This window comes from Odontesthes bonariensis, chromosome 9 (genome assembly GCF_027942865.1).
Source record: "Odontesthes bonariensis isolate fOdoBon6 chromosome 9, fOdoBon6.hap1, whole genome shotgun sequence".
NCBI lineage: Eukaryota > Metazoa > Chordata > Actinopteri > Atheriniformes > Atherinopsidae > Odontesthes > Odontesthes bonariensis.
In genome coordinates this window covers 26,918,910-26,937,137 of record NC_134514.1, presented here as the reverse complement: position 1 = coordinate 26,937,137, position 18,228 = coordinate 26,918,910, and the positions used below count along the sequence as shown (strand labels likewise).

General features: G+C 38.5%; 1 pseudogene; it reads left to right on the top strand.

Moving 5' to 3' along the window:
• Positions 1 to 4,401: 4,401 nt before the first annotated feature.
• On the top strand, positions 4,402 to 17,847 carry LOC142388707 (P2X purinoceptor 5-like; annotated as a pseudogene).
• Positions 17,848 to 18,228: the final 381 nt, after the last annotated feature.

Below are 18,228 nucleotides of genomic sequence, written 5' to 3'. Positions count from 1 at the left end.
CAATCTTTTTTTATAGTTACACATAGAAATTGGTATGAAAAGTTGAACATTAAATCATATATATTCATTTATACAGCTGATAAAACTATTCACAGGACAGAAGTCCTCAGCTTCCTGCTGGGACACATAGTCACATGTAAAGGTAATATGTAAATTGTGGAAAAGCAATCACTGTAATGTTATCTTTTTCAATTTGGGATTAGAAAGGCATTCTTTCCTGTTTGAATTAAATTGAATCCTAACTCAAAGACTGTCCTTTATCTAAATAAGGTACCAACTCCCTGTCAAAAGATTACATTTGACCCCTAACCATGATCATTTCCTAACCCTCACTAAGAAGTCTGGATTTTTAAAGTCCCAACCCTGCGTTATTGGCTAAACCTAAACAGGAAGTGAAAAAGTTCCATCCTAATGTGTTGTGTTTACATGTGAACAAGACCACAAGTAAAATGAACACTACTTGTATGTGCTTCTTTAAGTGATTATGGTAAAGAGAGGCCAGTTATTTCAAAGTAAAAGCTTAAAATCTGTCATATCTAGGAGCACTTTCACATGTGACTGTGTGTGGGTTTTTCCTGTGATCAGCTATCACAGTCTTGAAAAGCAGGTGTCCTGCCCAACAACGGGGTCAGCCCCACTTCCTCATAAGTTGTGTTTTTTTTTTATCTTTCTTTGCTCAGAGGTGCTGTGATATTTAGGCTCAATAATTACTCTTAAACTATGATTCCGAGCTGCAGGACTTTCAGGTTAAGTTTGAAGCTCCCTGAGAGGATTCTTTGCTTTCTGGCCACAGCCCATAGGAATTCCATGATCGCCATGGTTCCCTCCTCAGAAGCATCATCGCAGCATCATTTAAGAACAAACATAAACACCATCAGTCTACACAACTATTTTACTTCACATTACCAGTTCTAGAAAATTCTAACTTCTGCTGAGGACTTGTTGCATCCCAACATGAAGAAAACACTCTCAGAAACCCAGAAAAGTGGAACGACATACTTCCAACAGGAAAAATATCAGGTTTGAGAAAAGTCAAAGTCTGCACTCTTTTCTAAAGTTTTCACTGAGAAGATTTTGAAAAAGTTCATAGTCACTCATATTCAAATGACCAAAAACCTCTGATATAAACACTTCCCACCTTCAGCTTAAAGGCAAAGTATGCTGAAGTCAGGTTTAAACTTGCTCAAAAAGAAAAAGCAGCATCCAAACATTAGCTCTTCTCAAATTGGACTAAGTGTAGAACAGGGTCATTTCTTTTATAAATCAATCTTTTTTTATAGTTACACATATAAATTGGTATGAAGAGTTAAACATTAAATCATATATATTCATTTATACAGCTGATAAAACTATTCACAGGACAGAAGTCCTCAGCTTCCTGCTGGGACACATAGTCACATGTAAAGGTAATATGTAAATTGTGGAAAAGCAATCACTGTAATGTTATCGTTTTCAATTTGGGATTAGAAAGGCAATCTTTCTTGTTTGAATTGAATTGAATCCTAACTCAAAGACTGTCCTTTATCCAAATAAGGTACCAACTCCCTGTCAAAAGATTACATTTGACCCCTAACCATGATCATTTCCTAACCCTCACTAAGAAGTCTGGATTTTTAAAGTCCCAACCCTGCGTTATTGGCAAAACCTAAACAGGAAGTGACAAAGTTCCATACTAATGTGTTGTGTTTACATGTGAACAAGACCACAAGTAAAATGAACACTACTTGTATGTGCTTCTTTAAGTGATTTTGGTACAGAGAGGCCACTTATTTCAAAGTAAAAGCTTAAAATCTGTCATATCTAGGAGCACTTTCACATGTGACTGTGTGTGGGTTTTTCCTGTGATCAGCTATCACAGTCTTGAAAAGCAGGTGTCCTGCCCACCAACGGGGTCAGCCCCACTTCCTCATAAGATGTGGGTTTTTTTTATCTTTCTTTACTCAGAGGTGCTTTGATATTCAGGCTCAATAATTACTCTTAAACTATGATTCCGAGCTGCAGGACTTTCAGGTTAAGTTTGAAGCTCCCTGAGAGGATTCTTTGCTTTCTGGCCACAGCCCATAGGAATTCCATGATCGCCATGGTTCCCTCCTCAGAAGCATCATCGCAGCATCATTTAAAAACAAACATAAACACCATCAGTCTACACAACTTTTTTTCTTCACATTACCAGTTGTACAAAATTCTAACTTCTGCTGAGGACTTGTTGCATCCCAACATGAAGAAAAAACTCTCAGAAACCCAGAAAAGTGGAACGACATACTTCCAACAGGAAAAATATCAGGTTTGAGAAAAGTCAAAGTCTGCACTCTTTTCTAAAGTTTCCACTGAGAAGATCTTGAAAAAGTTCATAGTGACTCATATTCAAATGACCAAAAACCTCTGAAATAAACACTTCCCACCTTCAGCTTAAAGGCAAAGTATGCTGAAGTCAGGTTTAAACTCATTTCAAAAGAAAAAACAGCATCCAAACATTAGCTCTTCTCAAATTGGACTAAGTGTAGAACAGGGTCATTTTTTTTATAAATCAATCTTTTTTTATAGTTACACATATAAATTGGTATGAAGAGTTAAACATTAAATCATATATATTCATTTATACAGCTGATAAAACTATTCACAGGACAGAAGTCCTCAGCTTCCTGCTGGGACACATAGTCACATGTAAAGGTAATATGTAAATTGTGGAAAAGCAATCACTGTAATGTTATCTTTTTCAATTTGGGATTAGAAAGGCATTCTTTCCTGTTTGAATTTAATTGAATCCTATCTCAAAGACTGTCCTTTATCTAAATAAGGTACCAACTCCCTGTCAAAAGATTACATTTGACCCCTAACAATGATCATTTCCTAACCCAATCATATTTTTTCTAAAATTGGTGGCCTAAAATTCCTCTTAGCATGTAACTATAACATAGGGAAAATTCCTATTTCTCTTTCCAACTTTCATAAACAAGCACTACTTGCATGGTCAATGATATACAAACACAATTTTTCACTACACCGTTACTCCATATGGAATAACAAAGATATACTTTATAAGAACAAATCAATATTCTTAAGGGAGTGATTCAACAATGATATAATTTGGGTCAAACAACTATTCAATAGCAATAGCTTATTTTCTTATGAGGAGTTCCTTCAATTTTATGGAATACCCGTAACTCCAAAACAATTTGCCATCATCTTTGATGCAATCCCACCTGGGGTAATAATATTATTTAATAGCAACACATCTGCCTCTATACTTGATGCCCCCTTCACTGAGGTAACCAACTCACCAGTTGGGAAAATATGTTTTAACCCTTCTTCTAGCAAAAAGAAAAGTTAAAATTCGTGCACTTTTCCAATGTAATATCAGATCTGTTTCTCCTGTAATTTTTCACTGGAATAGTTGTGTAAATGATTTATGCTGGGATAAAATTTGGTGTCTTCCTCAAAAATTCTTTGTGCTTAATAAGGTTAAAGAAGTGTCCTTCAAAATTATCCATAGATGTTACCCGGTTAAATCATTCTTTATCAAATTCAAATTTGTTGATCTTGATTTGAAGTGTGCCTTTTGTAACACTCATACTGAGACCATTATTCATCTATTTTGGAAATGTGAATATACCCGTAAGCTGTGGCAAGATATTTGTAGATTTATTTTAGATCATATATACTGTGATTTTGAGCTCCTTCTGCAAAATATCATTTTTGGTTTTATAAAGAGTGATGTTCCTGCTGAAAAAGAATATTTTTTAATTAATCTCATTTTAATTCTTGCTAAATATTACATCCACAAATGTAAATTTGCCAAAGTGAAACCCAATTTTGGTGCTTTCATGATAGAACTCCAGATATATTTTAAGTCAATTTCCTCCTCTAATAATAAGAAAGCTATCAAAACTATAAATCTAGTCTCCCACTTTGAAATTTTTAACTCAGTGTAATCTTCATTGTTCATGTCCCCTGGTATATTCTCTCTCTGTCTTTATCTTTCTCTCTCTCTCTCTCTCTCTCTCTCTCTCTCTCTCTTCATTTATTATTTAAACTAAGTATGTATGTATTTATTTTGGTATGCTTATTTGTTCTTCATTTATTATTAATGATACTTGTCATGTTTTTGCACTATTTTTGTATCTTGTAAAGCAAAATAAACTTGTATTAAAAAAAAAAAAAAAAGTTGTGGGCTCGTCCCAGACGGTATGCGAATACCAGAGGGCGGGAGTCAGGTAAGATATGATAACGGTAATAAAACGAAAAAAAGAAGAAGTAAAACGAACGGACAAACAGGCAGCTTTAGCCTACCTTCCGCTGGTTGTGTAGATTTGAAAGTGCTGTGAAACGTAGGAGAAATAAACATCCTTCAGGTCTGGAGTTGGTTTCATTCTCACTGTGCTGTCTGCGCGCGGCTGCATGATGGCTGGGGGCTCCTGGAGCAGACCTTTCCTATCCTTACTCAACTATGATACAAAAAAATACATCGTCGCAGAAAATAGAAGAATTGGGCTCTTGTACAGAATTCTTCAGTTATCTATCCTCGGATACATAATATGGTAAGCAAATTGGAATTTGAAGTCCTCATTCTGATAGTTAGTAAGATAGAAACTAACAAATCATGATATTAGTTTAATAACGCGTGGGGTTCTCAATAGGTTTTGGCTGAATAGATAGTCGGCTGATAGATAGATTTTTATTTTCGAACATGTATAAAAAAGAAAACTGTATGTAACTATTTGTACATACAAAAGAAAGATAAAGAGAAATTAAAAAAAAATGGGAAGAAGTACAATACTTTTTTTTAGTTTCCCACCCCTTTTTAACTACTCTTCAGTTTCCTAACTACAATAAACCTATACCTTATACCTTATATAAACCTATATAAATATATCCCATATATACACTTCCTAAATATCTATTTTTTTGTACCTTTTTTTTTTTAAAGGTAATGATAATTATGATGATGATAATTTGGTAGCTTTGCTAAAGACTTTTTATGTGCTCACAATGACAGGACTAGGTACTCTCTGATGTTCAGTTCACTCTTTGGGGTTTTGAGTGGGGGTCACACTTAGTTCAGGAGTTTTGTGCTTAATTTGAAATGTTTTGTAACCTTCTCTTCCCCTCTCATAAAATGAAGCCACCTTGTAGTGAAGAATGAAACTCAAGCGCAAGCAGTTCAAAGGCTGGGTGAAAGAGAAAGCAAACTAACCTTATTCCACAAAAACAGATTTGCTACATTGCAAGGTATTGAAAATGCTACGCACTTGTGCTTTTATTCAAAGCTGGGTTTTCTTAACCAAGAAGGGCTACCAGGAGACCGATTTGAACATGCAGAGCACTATCATGACCAAGTTGAAGGGAGTCTCGATGACAAACACCACTGAATCTGGTCCTGTGGTGTGGGGACCCGAGGACTACGTCATCCCGCCAGAGGTGAAAACAAACACTTGTTCACGCTTTACAAGAATTAGCTGAGTGTCCCTCTGATGCTTCAGAATTTGTTCACCATACCAGAAACGTCTATTGCATTTTCTGAATGTGGGGGGGGGGGTCCTTTTACAAATCCAGACAGTCACACCTAACTACGCCTTCAAAACTAAATAATTTGCAAGTTATATTTCTAACTTTGAAACGACAGCAAACAACAAACTTTGGCCACTGTGAGCTCTGAATTTCCCCTTGTCGAAGGAATAAAGGTCTATCTTATCTTAGATCTTAGGTTTGTATTTCCTTCTTAAAGTCTAACAGTATGTTGCCTTCCTAAAAAGTGAAATATCTACGCCATTCAGGCTCAAAATAAATATGGCATCCTAGAATTTCAGGTCTTCCCCTGGTTTTAGCCCCAATCCACACAAGCTTTCTCTCCATAAATCTAAATCTAGATTAGCTTTCGGCTGCCTACGTCGCTTACAGGAAGCGCATTGGAGGCAAAGGTCTTTCTTTATCTTTTCTGTTTATCAGCAAACAGGAGCAGCAGAGCACATTTAGTGCTCTGCTTTTCACTGTAACCGATACTTTTGCTTATCGTTTGGCTGTCGCGACCACACGGAGCTGGCATTCCCAGTACCCCAAAACGATAGTTTTGGAGAACGGGTTCCAGAGTGGGAAGATCTAAGAACGGCGTTGTTTCGTTTCCATTGTTACAGCCAGAACGGATTTGTTTACATCTGCGTCACAGCCACATGACCAACACCACTGACGTATACACATACGTCAGTGACCAGAACAAAAAGCGGCTTCCATTCAAAATCCAGAAGAAGAAGACAACACAACAAGGACAGACAGCGATCATCATGGACCCCACAACATTGATAGCAGCACTGCTGCAGACACTGCTAACTACAGCGGCGTTGTTGAAGGAATGTTGTAGAAGTAGGGGCGTACATGCATGCACATTGCTTCTTCTATTGTTCTGGTGTAACCGGTGGGGGTGGCTTACAGCGCACCTAGAGGTGTAGCGTGTGTACCGCATCGTTTTCAGCGTTTTCATCGTTTCCATCTGGACCTGATTCTTTACAGAAGCTGTGTGGTCGCAATAATATTCGTACCTGTTTTTAAAAAAAAACTCGTTTCGTTTTCGTGTAGCCGTAGCCTTAGTTGACTGCATGCTGTTTCTTAGAAAAACTAGTGCTCCAGTGCTTCATATTCTCTCGGCACGATCTGAGAAATTTCTCAGGAAAAGTTAGCAGAAGCAGCTACTGTAGAGAGGAAAGGACAGCAGTAGTCTTCAAGGCAGAACCATTCAGAACCTAAGGGCAGGATCTCTGCTACGCGGTCAGATTGCGGATAATGCCTCTTGTCTTATTTTGTGGTTCTTTAAACACACTTAAATACTTGAATGAATTAAGAAACAACAAACATGTTTTGCCAAAAGCCTTCTAGGAGTTAAAAGAATAGCGGCGCTTTCACAAAATAAGTAGCAGGTCGATGGATTTACAATCTGTTTCCATCAATGTGAAGTCAGGCTTTTTCGAAAACCATTTGTGAGAATAGCACGAACGTATTTCTTTTCCAACAATAAAAGCCAATGGGTGTCATTATTTTGCCCTCTTGCCAATAAAGAAATAATATTCTGATATGTTCCAAATTGACTGTGCTGTAAAATTGAGTCTGCAGAAAGGAGCAGAATCAAGTGGCCTTAAACCACACTCTGCGGACTTAAGGAGGGACACAATGAGGCAGCAGACAGACCATCATCATTATGATATCCATACAATGACCAATTCACAGCGTTTTCTCCACACATATAGGGTGAAGCGGTTCTGTTTGTCGTAACCAGTTTTATAGAGACGCCAAACCAGAAGCTAGGATACTGTGCTGAGGTAAGAATGGGTTTGTATTTGGACTCGCATATAAATCACTGACTGGAGGTCCGTTTCACAAAGCAGGTTGAGGGAAAACTGAGTTTATTAACCCTGAAATGAGGGAAACTCTGAGTTTTCCGTTACACAAAGGGAGGTAACTCAAACCCGAGAAAGAGGGGTAACTCTAGCCTGTTTCACAAAGAGAGGTAACTTAAGCTCTCGGTCAGTTACCGTAGTAACAGACTCTCTGAACCTAACCTGGTGGGGACCAGGTTTTACTCAAGAAACCTCAAGTTTCTCTCTGTCTCCGCCCTCTTTCAGCCATACACGCCATTTGATTTCCTCATTCATTCAGTCAGCAGAGCGAGTTCTTCTACTTCTAGAAGTCCATTAGGCACAGGAGACGACTTTTTTCACGAGCATGGCATGTCCTTTTGACAACGATCCCGTGGATGAAGGTGCAGCGTTATTGCGCAGATAATTAAATATTCGTCGGGAGATGGTTATAAAAAATAGATGTTTTAGCATTTACAGACAATTATCTTTTTGAGCGGCACCATCAGAATTTTGTTGGGACAAAAGAAAAAAAGACATAAAAGACAAATAAATATTTTTATGAATAGGCTTAAAAAAGATATATATAGGCCTATTATATTTTATAAAGGCACTTGTGTCTTGGGGGTGGATTCCCTCAGCCACTGGCCTTCGGTTAGAGGTGGCGGTGCTGGGCACCACCCGTTTTACGGGCATCTGCCTTCTTTCTGTTGGCTGAGTAGAAGTCTGTGTTAGTTTAAATAGGCTTAATTATTTAACAGAACATGATATAGATGAGAAGACATAGTTTATGTGTGTGAAAACAGCATTATGTTGGGGATAAAATAACTGCACAGTCAAATAGCCCCTTAATATCTATTTTAAATTGTAAAACATGATCAAATTGAGGTACCTTCATGCCGAGGTCTCACCTGTTTGAACAATGTTTTTGTATTTCATCTTAAACTGCTGCCAAGTGCGCTTCTCCCCCGCGAGATTGCACCTACATTAAATAAATGAATGGGCTACCATTTAGTCAGGTTCACTGTGTACTTTTGTGGGAATTTTTTGGGGATTTGTTGACCTATACATTTTTGGAATCTGCAGACCTTGGGGATTCCAAAAACCAATGTTGCCACTTGAACAGACTAAACTTAAACTTATCAGCACGCACTGCTGAATGTCTCATTCATAAAATCGAAGAAGGAGCTAATTTAACCTAGGAGCTATATTTCAAAATTGGCCGAATATTTTTAAAAGCTGAAACATTTGGTAATAGCTGAATGTCTTATGAACATTTTAAAATTTGAATGGTGTCTCTAGCTGAAAGTATGCTGAAGTAGTTAAGATTTGAAAGGATTTGAAAGGATATACCATTACTTTTAAAAGGAGAAAAACTTGCACAAAAAGCTTAATATCTTAAAAAGTTTAAAAGTTAGAAACACCAGAGACAATAGCAGAAATGTACTGAAAGAGCTGAACATTTTGATACCAAAATTGTTGAAATAGCTGAAAGTATGCTGAAGTAGTTGAAGGACAAAAATCGGCGGAATAATACGGAATAATAATAAAGAGAAACAGGAACTGGCATTAAGCATTCTCACTATTACAGGCACTTTTCTTTCAACTGCTGCCTATTCAGCTTCATACCTGCTGCAACACGCTGTTTATATTCAACATTTGCATACTGTGTTCTACTCATTTCCTTCTTCTTGGCTTGATACGTGACATTAGTCATGTACATGGTCTTACTCATTTTTTTTAAGCCATTTTCATATGAAACCATTTATTTTTTTATTTCGCTGACATGGTATTAACAGCACTCGTAATTGCTTCCCATTTCTTCGCTTTAGCAGTTCCCGTCCACTGCTTCCACTGCTAAAATGACAGATTTTCCTTTTTGGATCTCTGAAAGCAGAACTTCAGTCTCAGAGCCCGTAAAGTTGTTCTTTTTGCGCCTTGATGCCTGTACATGGTCTTACTCATTTCCTTCTTCTTGGCTTGATACGTGACATTAGTCATGTACATGGTCTTACTCATTTCCTTCTTCTTGGCTTGATACCTGACATTAGTCCTGTACATGGTCCTATTCATTCATTCATTGTGAGAATGCATTAAAGCATTCTCACTATTAATTAAGTTCCTGTTTCCCTTTATTATTTCCGTATTATTATTATTCCGACGATTTTTGTCCTTTTTTGGGGGCGCTACAGCACGATTCTGAGCATAATTTTGAAGTCACCATTGGATTCCTTGACCAAGAAAACATAGGTTTGGCATGTTAAATTGAGTTTTTAGGTTGTTTAGAGGCCAAGGTAGCTGAAATTCTGTATTTTATGGCGCCCATTTTGAAATTCCAAAATGGCCGCCATACAGGTGTCTGTTCAAGTGGCAACATTGTTTTTTGGAATCCCCAAGGTCTGCAGATTCCAAAAATGTATAGGTCAACAAATCCCCAAAAAATTCCCACAAAAGTACATTTTTGTACACAGTGAACCTGACTAATTCAAGCAGTTTTCCCCTGTAATATTATTGTGATTACAAAGGACTACATTTAAACTTCTGCTTTTGTTGCTACAACGGTGTTGCACTTCTTTCTAAAAACGTGTTGAAACTCACCGTATGATCGAATTAAAATTTCCAATTCAAGGTTGGTAAAAAACGTGGCCCCTCCTCTTCCCCGTTGCCATGGTGACTCGTCGAATCGGGGCTCCATTGATGCTGGCTTTTTAACCCATAAGAACCCACCGAAGTTGTGACGCACACGCTAAACTCAAGGTGAAACTACTCAGAGTTGACTAAACTCACTCAAATCAGCGTTTCTGGAACCGAAAACTCAACAACTCAGAGTTCAGGAATAGACTCAGAGTTTGTTGAACCTGCTTTGTGAAACGAACCCCGGTAGAGCAACTTGTTTGTATATTTAAGAAAAAAATGTGACAGGACACGTCGAAATGAATATTCTTGCCCTTTACTCATAATTATCTGCACATTTGACGCATAGCAGTAGAAACAGTCCCTGATCACATGCTGATTTTGCCGTTGTTTGCATACTTGGAATTGCAGGTCTGACACAAAAGAAACTTTTGGCATTATGCATATAAAACAAAACAAACTCACTGTCAAACACTCATAAATGATCTTTGGTGTTAGCGCTTTGGCTGTTTAGTGCAATAACTCACAGAGATTCACTTTTACTTGCGGTTTTCCCACTGGCTGACATGTAGCTACTTTTCTGCTTTTGTAGTTTGACAGCAAATGGCTCCTATGGTTGCACAGCCATTACAGACTTGAGCACTGGTCTGCTTTTCTTCCCTCAGTGACAAGTTGTTACAAAAGATTTGTTACTTTTAACGAAGCCTTACACACATCTGTCTGCTTCCAATGAGTGTGCGTGTCTTCTCATTTTTTTTAAACCACATCTTATGCAGCAATCATTCTGACGGTTTGTGGTATGTAAACTCAGCCTCTCTTTTTGTGCCTCACTGCCAGCAGCCAAGAGGAATAGCCTGCTCTTGTATACGCCAATGCTCCCACCCGGAGGAGGGCCTGCAACACTTGAGCTGTAGCATTTCAGTGACATGACGCGTGCTCCTAATGTTCCTAATATGTTTATGCAGGCGCTTTTATCCAAAGTGACTTACAAATGAGGATATAACATTGCAGCTAACATCAAAGCTAACAATAAGCTACGTAGAAGGAAACCACTTGTCAGACTAGTGCAGGTATAGAGGGAAGTACAGAAAGTGCAGTAGAGGGTGTAGGGAAGTGCAGGGTAAGTGCTAGGATAGGAGACGCTCTCTGAAGAGTTTCTTGAAGATAAACAGGGACGCCCCTGTTCTGACCTTGTCAATACAGAGGTTTTCAGTGGCTTCACTATTACAAAGGAGCAAAGACGTGTCAATATACATACAACCCAAAGCTTAATTTTATGTTTGTTATCAGTGATGCGGCCACCAGGCTCAGACCACATAGTCACTACCAAAACCATCTAATGTAAATTAACCTTTTTGTATGGCTATATTTAGAATAAAAAAAGAGAAAGATTTCAATCTGCTAGTATATATGAACCAGTAAAATATATGGAATCATCACTCTTTGGAGGAGGTTAACTTTGCTGTTTTATTTTGCCAGAGACTGTTCCATTTAACAGCTAAACATAGCTGGAGAAAAAAGGTCATTCTTTTTTTTTTTTTGAGGAAATAAATACAATATTAGTAACAAACAAAATCACAGAACTCATAGCTCATCTGAATGCATAAGCTGGATTTTTTTGGAGGCATTTTTTGAAATTGCCACCATACATTTTCAAACAGAGTACGATCCAGACTGTTAGGTGGCCATTACAGTTTACTTGATATGTCTTTACTGAAGATTGGTTTTAACAGTTTGCTCTGTGACGAGACGCTAGATGGATGGAACGTGAAAATGTACATTCACATGTCCATTTACTTTAGAGATACATCAGCTGATGTGCAACCCCATATCATGACCTTGGAAATATGCTTGTTGTCTTCAGGCAGTTATTTTTTATAGTTTCCACTGTACTTCAACAAAGGTTGTTTCTTTTTTTTCGAAGGTCGAACATTCACTCGGATCTAGGGAAACGTTGAATATCAGTATTCTTTTTTTAAATGAAAAAAATGACCATCTGCATGTGCTTCAGCCTATCATTTGTATTGACAGATACGTCGGACGATTAGAAGTAGCCCTGTGATCCAGCAGAGGGCGCTCTAGTATAAACTTGACTCTGGTAATCTCTCAGTAAAAGAAGCTGGTGTTGCCAGTGTGACGTTTGCGGTGTTGTTATGAAAACGGAGGAAACAAGCAAGCAAAGTGCTCATTTACATGAATTAAGTGTTTATTTTAAATTTATCAAAACTTGATTCTATCTTTAAAAACCTTGTTGTTATAAACAGTGACCTTGTTTTCTTCTGTTTAAGTGTTAGCCATGGTTTACATTTGGCTGTGTTGGGTGTACTTGGCATTACCTTCACCTGTTTTCCTACAGTTCATTTACAGACATTGACCCGTGTCTTTGCCCATTTGCTTCTCATTTCTTTTGTTGTACATTTTCAGTTTTCCTGCATGTTGCTTTGAGTTGTCTGTTCCGACACTTTGATGTTTTCTTTGGTCTATCTGTATGTTTCCCTTTTACAACTTTCCCAGTGTGTTTGTACTTGCTGCAAATTTAGGCACAGGTTAAAAGTAAGTAAATCACAAAGTCATAATTGTAAAATACTAACTAGAAATGAATACCTAATAAAAAAAATTGGAAGCCAAATTAGTTAGAAATGTGAAATCCAGAACTTGTATGCTCTATGATATTTCATTATAACATGAGAACCTTATTTAGCCTTCAAAGCTAAAATGTGAATAGTTCAACGTATCATTTTCGTACTGCAACAATAAAACAAAACTGAGAAAACCTCTGCCTTTTTTTCTGTGGCATCGGTTCCCAGAGCCCCCGAGTGCTGGATGGCCTCTGCAGAGGCGATGAGGACTGTAAAAAGGGGGAGATGGTAGTGGCAGGTCATGGTGAGTAATCCTGAAAATGTGATGTCGCTCCATCACAACAGTGAAACCAATGGTCTGATCAACATCTTTAAACCTTGCTATTACTCTTTTGGGGTAATAATCTGATATAATCTGACATCTGTTTCATGTCAGATTATTTTAGTTGATTCATTTATGATTTGAAAGGAATTAATGAGGGATAAGCTGGGTGACTTCATGCTGTCTTGCTGTGCTGGTTTTTTTTAGGTGAAATGACAGGACGATGCTTACAAACGGATGAAAACTCCAATGGTACCTGTGAAATTTTCAGCTGGTGTCCCATTGAAACAAATTCCAAACCACGGTAAGGAGTAATGTTTAATATCCGCATGATATGCTCTTATATATATATATATATATATACAGTATATATATACATTGGCATGCCGTTCAGGAAATTCCTCTTTGTATATATGGAATGAAACTTTGACTATATGGAGTGAATCTTGAATATATTGATTGAACCTTGAATATATTGAATGAACCTTGAATATATGGAGTGAACCTTTGAATGAAACCTTGAATATATTGAATGAAACTTTACTGACGTCAGACTTTGTGGCAGTGCATGCTGCCATCTTGTGTAACAGTGTGTGAAAGTGAATGACAATGAGTCAGGCTGCACGCAATCTAGTTGCAGCAATATTAAGCAATGAGGACATGATAAATACACTGGCGAATGCGTGCCAACATCCACCCAATACCCCTGCCCAATACCCTGCTCGTTCTTCTGACGAAGAAGTATGCTCAATTTTTAACCGTGTCAGGTCTAAAACAACAGGCCAGGCAACTGCTTATCAGGTCAACCTGTGCATACCCTCCACCTCTCAGGAGCGCCCCAATACAGCTCCTGTGTACAATCTCCGGCAGTACACACAAAAGGGACCAAGACACAAGAGGTAAGAATATTTAGGCTTAATTTAAAACTAGATGAGGGCTCTCAATAGAGTGAATAGAAATATATACTGTAGATCATATTCTATATCTCAGTGCAGCTATGATGAGCCCTGGTAACAGGGCATCTCCTTCATAAAAACAGCAGAACTATTAACGGAATACTCTGCAGACTCTGTAGAGATCTGTATGTAAAGCGCAGTGCCATTACGTGTTTTACCTTCATCATATCAACTGAAAACTATATCTAGCTAACCATAAGAGCTACATACAGACCTCTACACACAGCAGTGTTCCGTGAATTCAAAGTTTCACTCCATATGTTCAAAGGTTTACTCCATATATTCAAAGATTAATTTCCTGAACGGCATGCCATAATATAAATATATATATATATATATATATATATATTTACATACATACATACATGTATGTGTGTGTGTGTGTAAACTGCCGCACAAATCTTTATTCGAACAAATATGTGTACATATTCTTTTTCACAGCAAACCATTGCTGACATCGGCCGAAAACTTCACCATATACATCAAGAACTTCATCCAATTTCATCCAAAGAGTTTAAGGAATTTTAGCTAATAACTCCCTGTGAGTTGTACACATTTACACACAAGTCTCACTGACTGCATACAGAGTTGAGCTGTAATGACAAATTGTTCCATAATTGTTTGCACACACAAACATACTTGTGCGATCATGTTTAAGTGTTGGCAAAAAAAGAAATTCCAAGGAGATCATTATGTTGTTTTTCAGGGTGCCTCCCTTGGTATTATGATAAAATGGGTCTGTGACCTCGACAAAGATGTCTGTAATCCTCAGTATAGCTTTATTCGCTTGGACCGCAGCTTCTCCAACAAGTCCATCACAATGGGATTTAACTTTAGGTGAGACAAACACACCATTTTTGTTGGCATTTTGCATAGACATGTAATGATTTATGATCCCCCTCCATAAGTTTTTAAAAGAGAAAAGGCTTAAGAGGGTTATCAAAGGCATAAGTTGGCTTAAATTACTTAAAGATGTGTCTCCATTTTTTCCTTGTTTCCAATAGACACACTCGATATTTTAAGAATGCTGACGGCGAAAGTTATCGTACGCTGTATAAAGTTTACGGCATAAAACTGAACATAATGGTGTATGGACAGGTATGTAGTTTTCTTTCAGGTCAGTGCTTGAAATATTGCTGAAGCATTATGGTGAAAAATGAAAAACGACAGATATTTGTCAGTTACTGGTTTACCCCCACAATGTGTTTTTGGACACATTTCTCTCCTCTTTGTAAAGCAAATGTCAGGAAAGATGTGTCATACGACTGAAAGAAAACTTCTCAGGTCTCTTCTTGCTTGAAAAACTTTTGTCATAGGCTGGAAAGTTCGCAATTTTACCAACAGCCACCAATCTCGGTGCAGGACTGGCATTAATGGGTGCTGTAAGTACTGTTTATATTGGAATCTTCTCTAAAAACTGCTCAGGATTGTGTGTGATTCTGTGAAAACTTTATTCAACAGGCAGTATTCATATGTGATTTTCTGCTTCTCCGCATTACGAAGAAGAAGCACACATACAGGCAGAGGAAGTATGAAGCGCCAAGGTACGAAATTTTATTTGTCCTTTTTTATTACAGTTACAGCACAGTGAAATAAGTTTCGTCAGAAGTTCTGTTACTGGGACTAGCTCAGCAAGACAAAGAGAAGCTGCTCAAGTCACAGATGATTATTTTCAAAATTCTAAGCACAGTTAGTGTATGACATTTTCATTTTTGGACAGTTTTTTAACCGAATAAGGGAAAGGAGTACCACAAAAAAGATACTTGAGCTCTCCACTCACTTTTATCATGTCAGGCCTTATTCATTTGTAGGCTCTTGTAGATGTTCACAAATGTATGCATATTCCTCCTTAAATCTTGCACTATGAGACCTCTCCTAGAGTTCTCAACGGGCCTGAAAATTACAACTAGACCCGACCCGGCCCGTGGCTTTCAAAGCCCGAGCCCGATGTAACCCGACACATCAATATGAATTATCTACCCGAACCCGGCCCGCGGCCCGACGCCGGGGGTCGAGTTTTCCCATGTTATCCTATGGAGACTGATGGGCTGTGGGTAGTTACGGCACTTATGTGCAGTGGTGAATGCCCACAGCTGGCGGCTCAGGCTGTCATATTTTAACAGCACCTTGCATCTTGAGCATTGCACATAACCTGTGGAATTTCCATCAGAATCCAGCACCACTCCAAACACTTTCCAGACCTCTGATTTTCCCACTCCTGTAGCGACGGTGAATTCATCTTCTTCTCCGCTAAAGGCGTGCACGTCCCCGCTCCATGCAGACTTTAGTTACGATAGATAGATAGATGCTTCATTGATCCCCAAGGGTAAATTCACCAGGATTCACGGTAAACAGCAGCGATTATTAATACTTATTTTTTATTTTTTCACTGGGCGGAAAAGATTAAGCCCGAGGACCGACCCGACCCGAGTCATCTGCTAATATTTTCGACCCGAACCCGGCCCGAACCCGCGGGTCCCGTCGGGTTTTTCGGGCCGACCCGACCCGTTGAGAACTCTAACCTCTCCCACTTTTGTGCATGAGGATGAATGGATCAGGCTTTGTGTTTGTCATGTTGCAGCCAGAGGCATGGAGAGGATTTCCCTCAAAGAAGGAAGAAAAAAATTCAATAAAATGCCAGCAAAATCTGGAAGAACTTGCCCTGAACTATTCCCACAGAACCTGAAAATTAAAATAAAAGGGCCTTTACGACAGAATAATGTTAGACAAATACATTTTTAATTCCCAATTGGTGGGGGTGTGACCTTACTTACGCCCGTGGTACCATGCGCAAATGTTTTGTGAATCGCTATGGCACGTAGATGGCACATTCTTATCTGATTGCTCTGGTTTGCAAAGATGCACGTAGTGCTAGCGCTGGAACCATGAATGAATCATTATCCTGATGAAATGCACTGAATTTGTGGATTATTTTGTTCTACAGGAAGCTTGAAGTAGGGGGTTTTGGTCTAAAATGAGCGAGCTAACCATCTCATGGGCATGCAAACACCTCCAACAGCCCAGTTGGCAGAGATAAGTGCTTGCAGATGCTATTAGCTGCATAGCTAACCGTTAGCTAACGTTAGCTGCTAACGATACAAACCCTTTCTTGTGGTAACAAGCTATGTAACTATACTGTACATACAGGAAAGCAACACAATTATAGAGCGTTAAATCACTTACTCTCGGGAATGAGATCCTTCCCCAAGTGAGGGACGAATGGACACAGGGTGTCTGGGCTCTCCCTTATTGGGCTCGGTATTGGCCCAAGTTCTGGAAACATTCGTCGGTGAAATGTTTGGCGCACACATACACAAATCTCTTCGGTTCTGTCGTCACTTTCCCAGAAAAAAACAAATCTGTCCACTGGCTCTTTAGAGGTTCTGATGCAGGAGCTCTAAACAGATTTTTTACATCCATGTACAGCGCAATGAGCTGGCCAAAGAGCTGTGGGCGGGGAAAGGCAGTTTATTGGCTCTGGGGGGAAACAACCTCCACGTCATAAGAGGAGCCACGTCATATGAGGCAGCTTTCCCGATCAGGCCATCTGCATGGTCACATTACCAAAGGCGGAGAATAATTTCCATTGCATGGTTTAGGTCTATCGTCATTTTTAGCCACTGGGGGACCGCAGGCAGGCTAGGGGAACTCATATTAATGGTAAACAACCTTAAAAAGTGAAAATTTCATGCCATGGCTCCTTTAAAAAAAAAAAAAACACAACCCATAATATAAAGAATAGAACACTTGTGGACTCTTGTTGACATCTAGTGAATAGGTTAAACAGGAAAAAAAAAAAACAGTCAGTATTCTAATAACAGTTGGCTATTAAAGAAGAGAGAACCTATATTAATTGGTGTTTTATTTAATGCTGCAGTTTGGACATACTATAAAAAAACCTGTAAAATAAGTAATGTTGAAATACCTTTGTTCCTTTCTGCAGCAGTGAAACAGCAGCACCTGAAGACAACATGGATGCCATGGAAGCTATGGAAGATCTTTTGGAGTCTTGATCCCCGGCTCCTGAAGTCCGTTATGTGGAAGCAAAATACTGAACCCCATAAATGCTCATCTCTGCACCGCGTGAATGCAGCTCATATTATAAAGCACTAATAGAATGATCAGCAAGAGTAAAAAAAAGTGCTATTAAACTCCCAGTACAATGTGAGATCATCCATAAAATTGTAAAAACAACTTACACTGTTCTTTTTTCTTTCTACCAAATGTCATTTTTGGAGATATATTGTGTGGATGATATTGTTAAAATCAGAAAATTTGAAAGCAACTTTGTTTAAATAAATTAAATAAAGCTTTTAATAAGAAACACAAGTGTGATATGCTGTATTTGTTATGATAGAGGAAAGCTGAGGCTAAAAAACAACAACATGCTATGC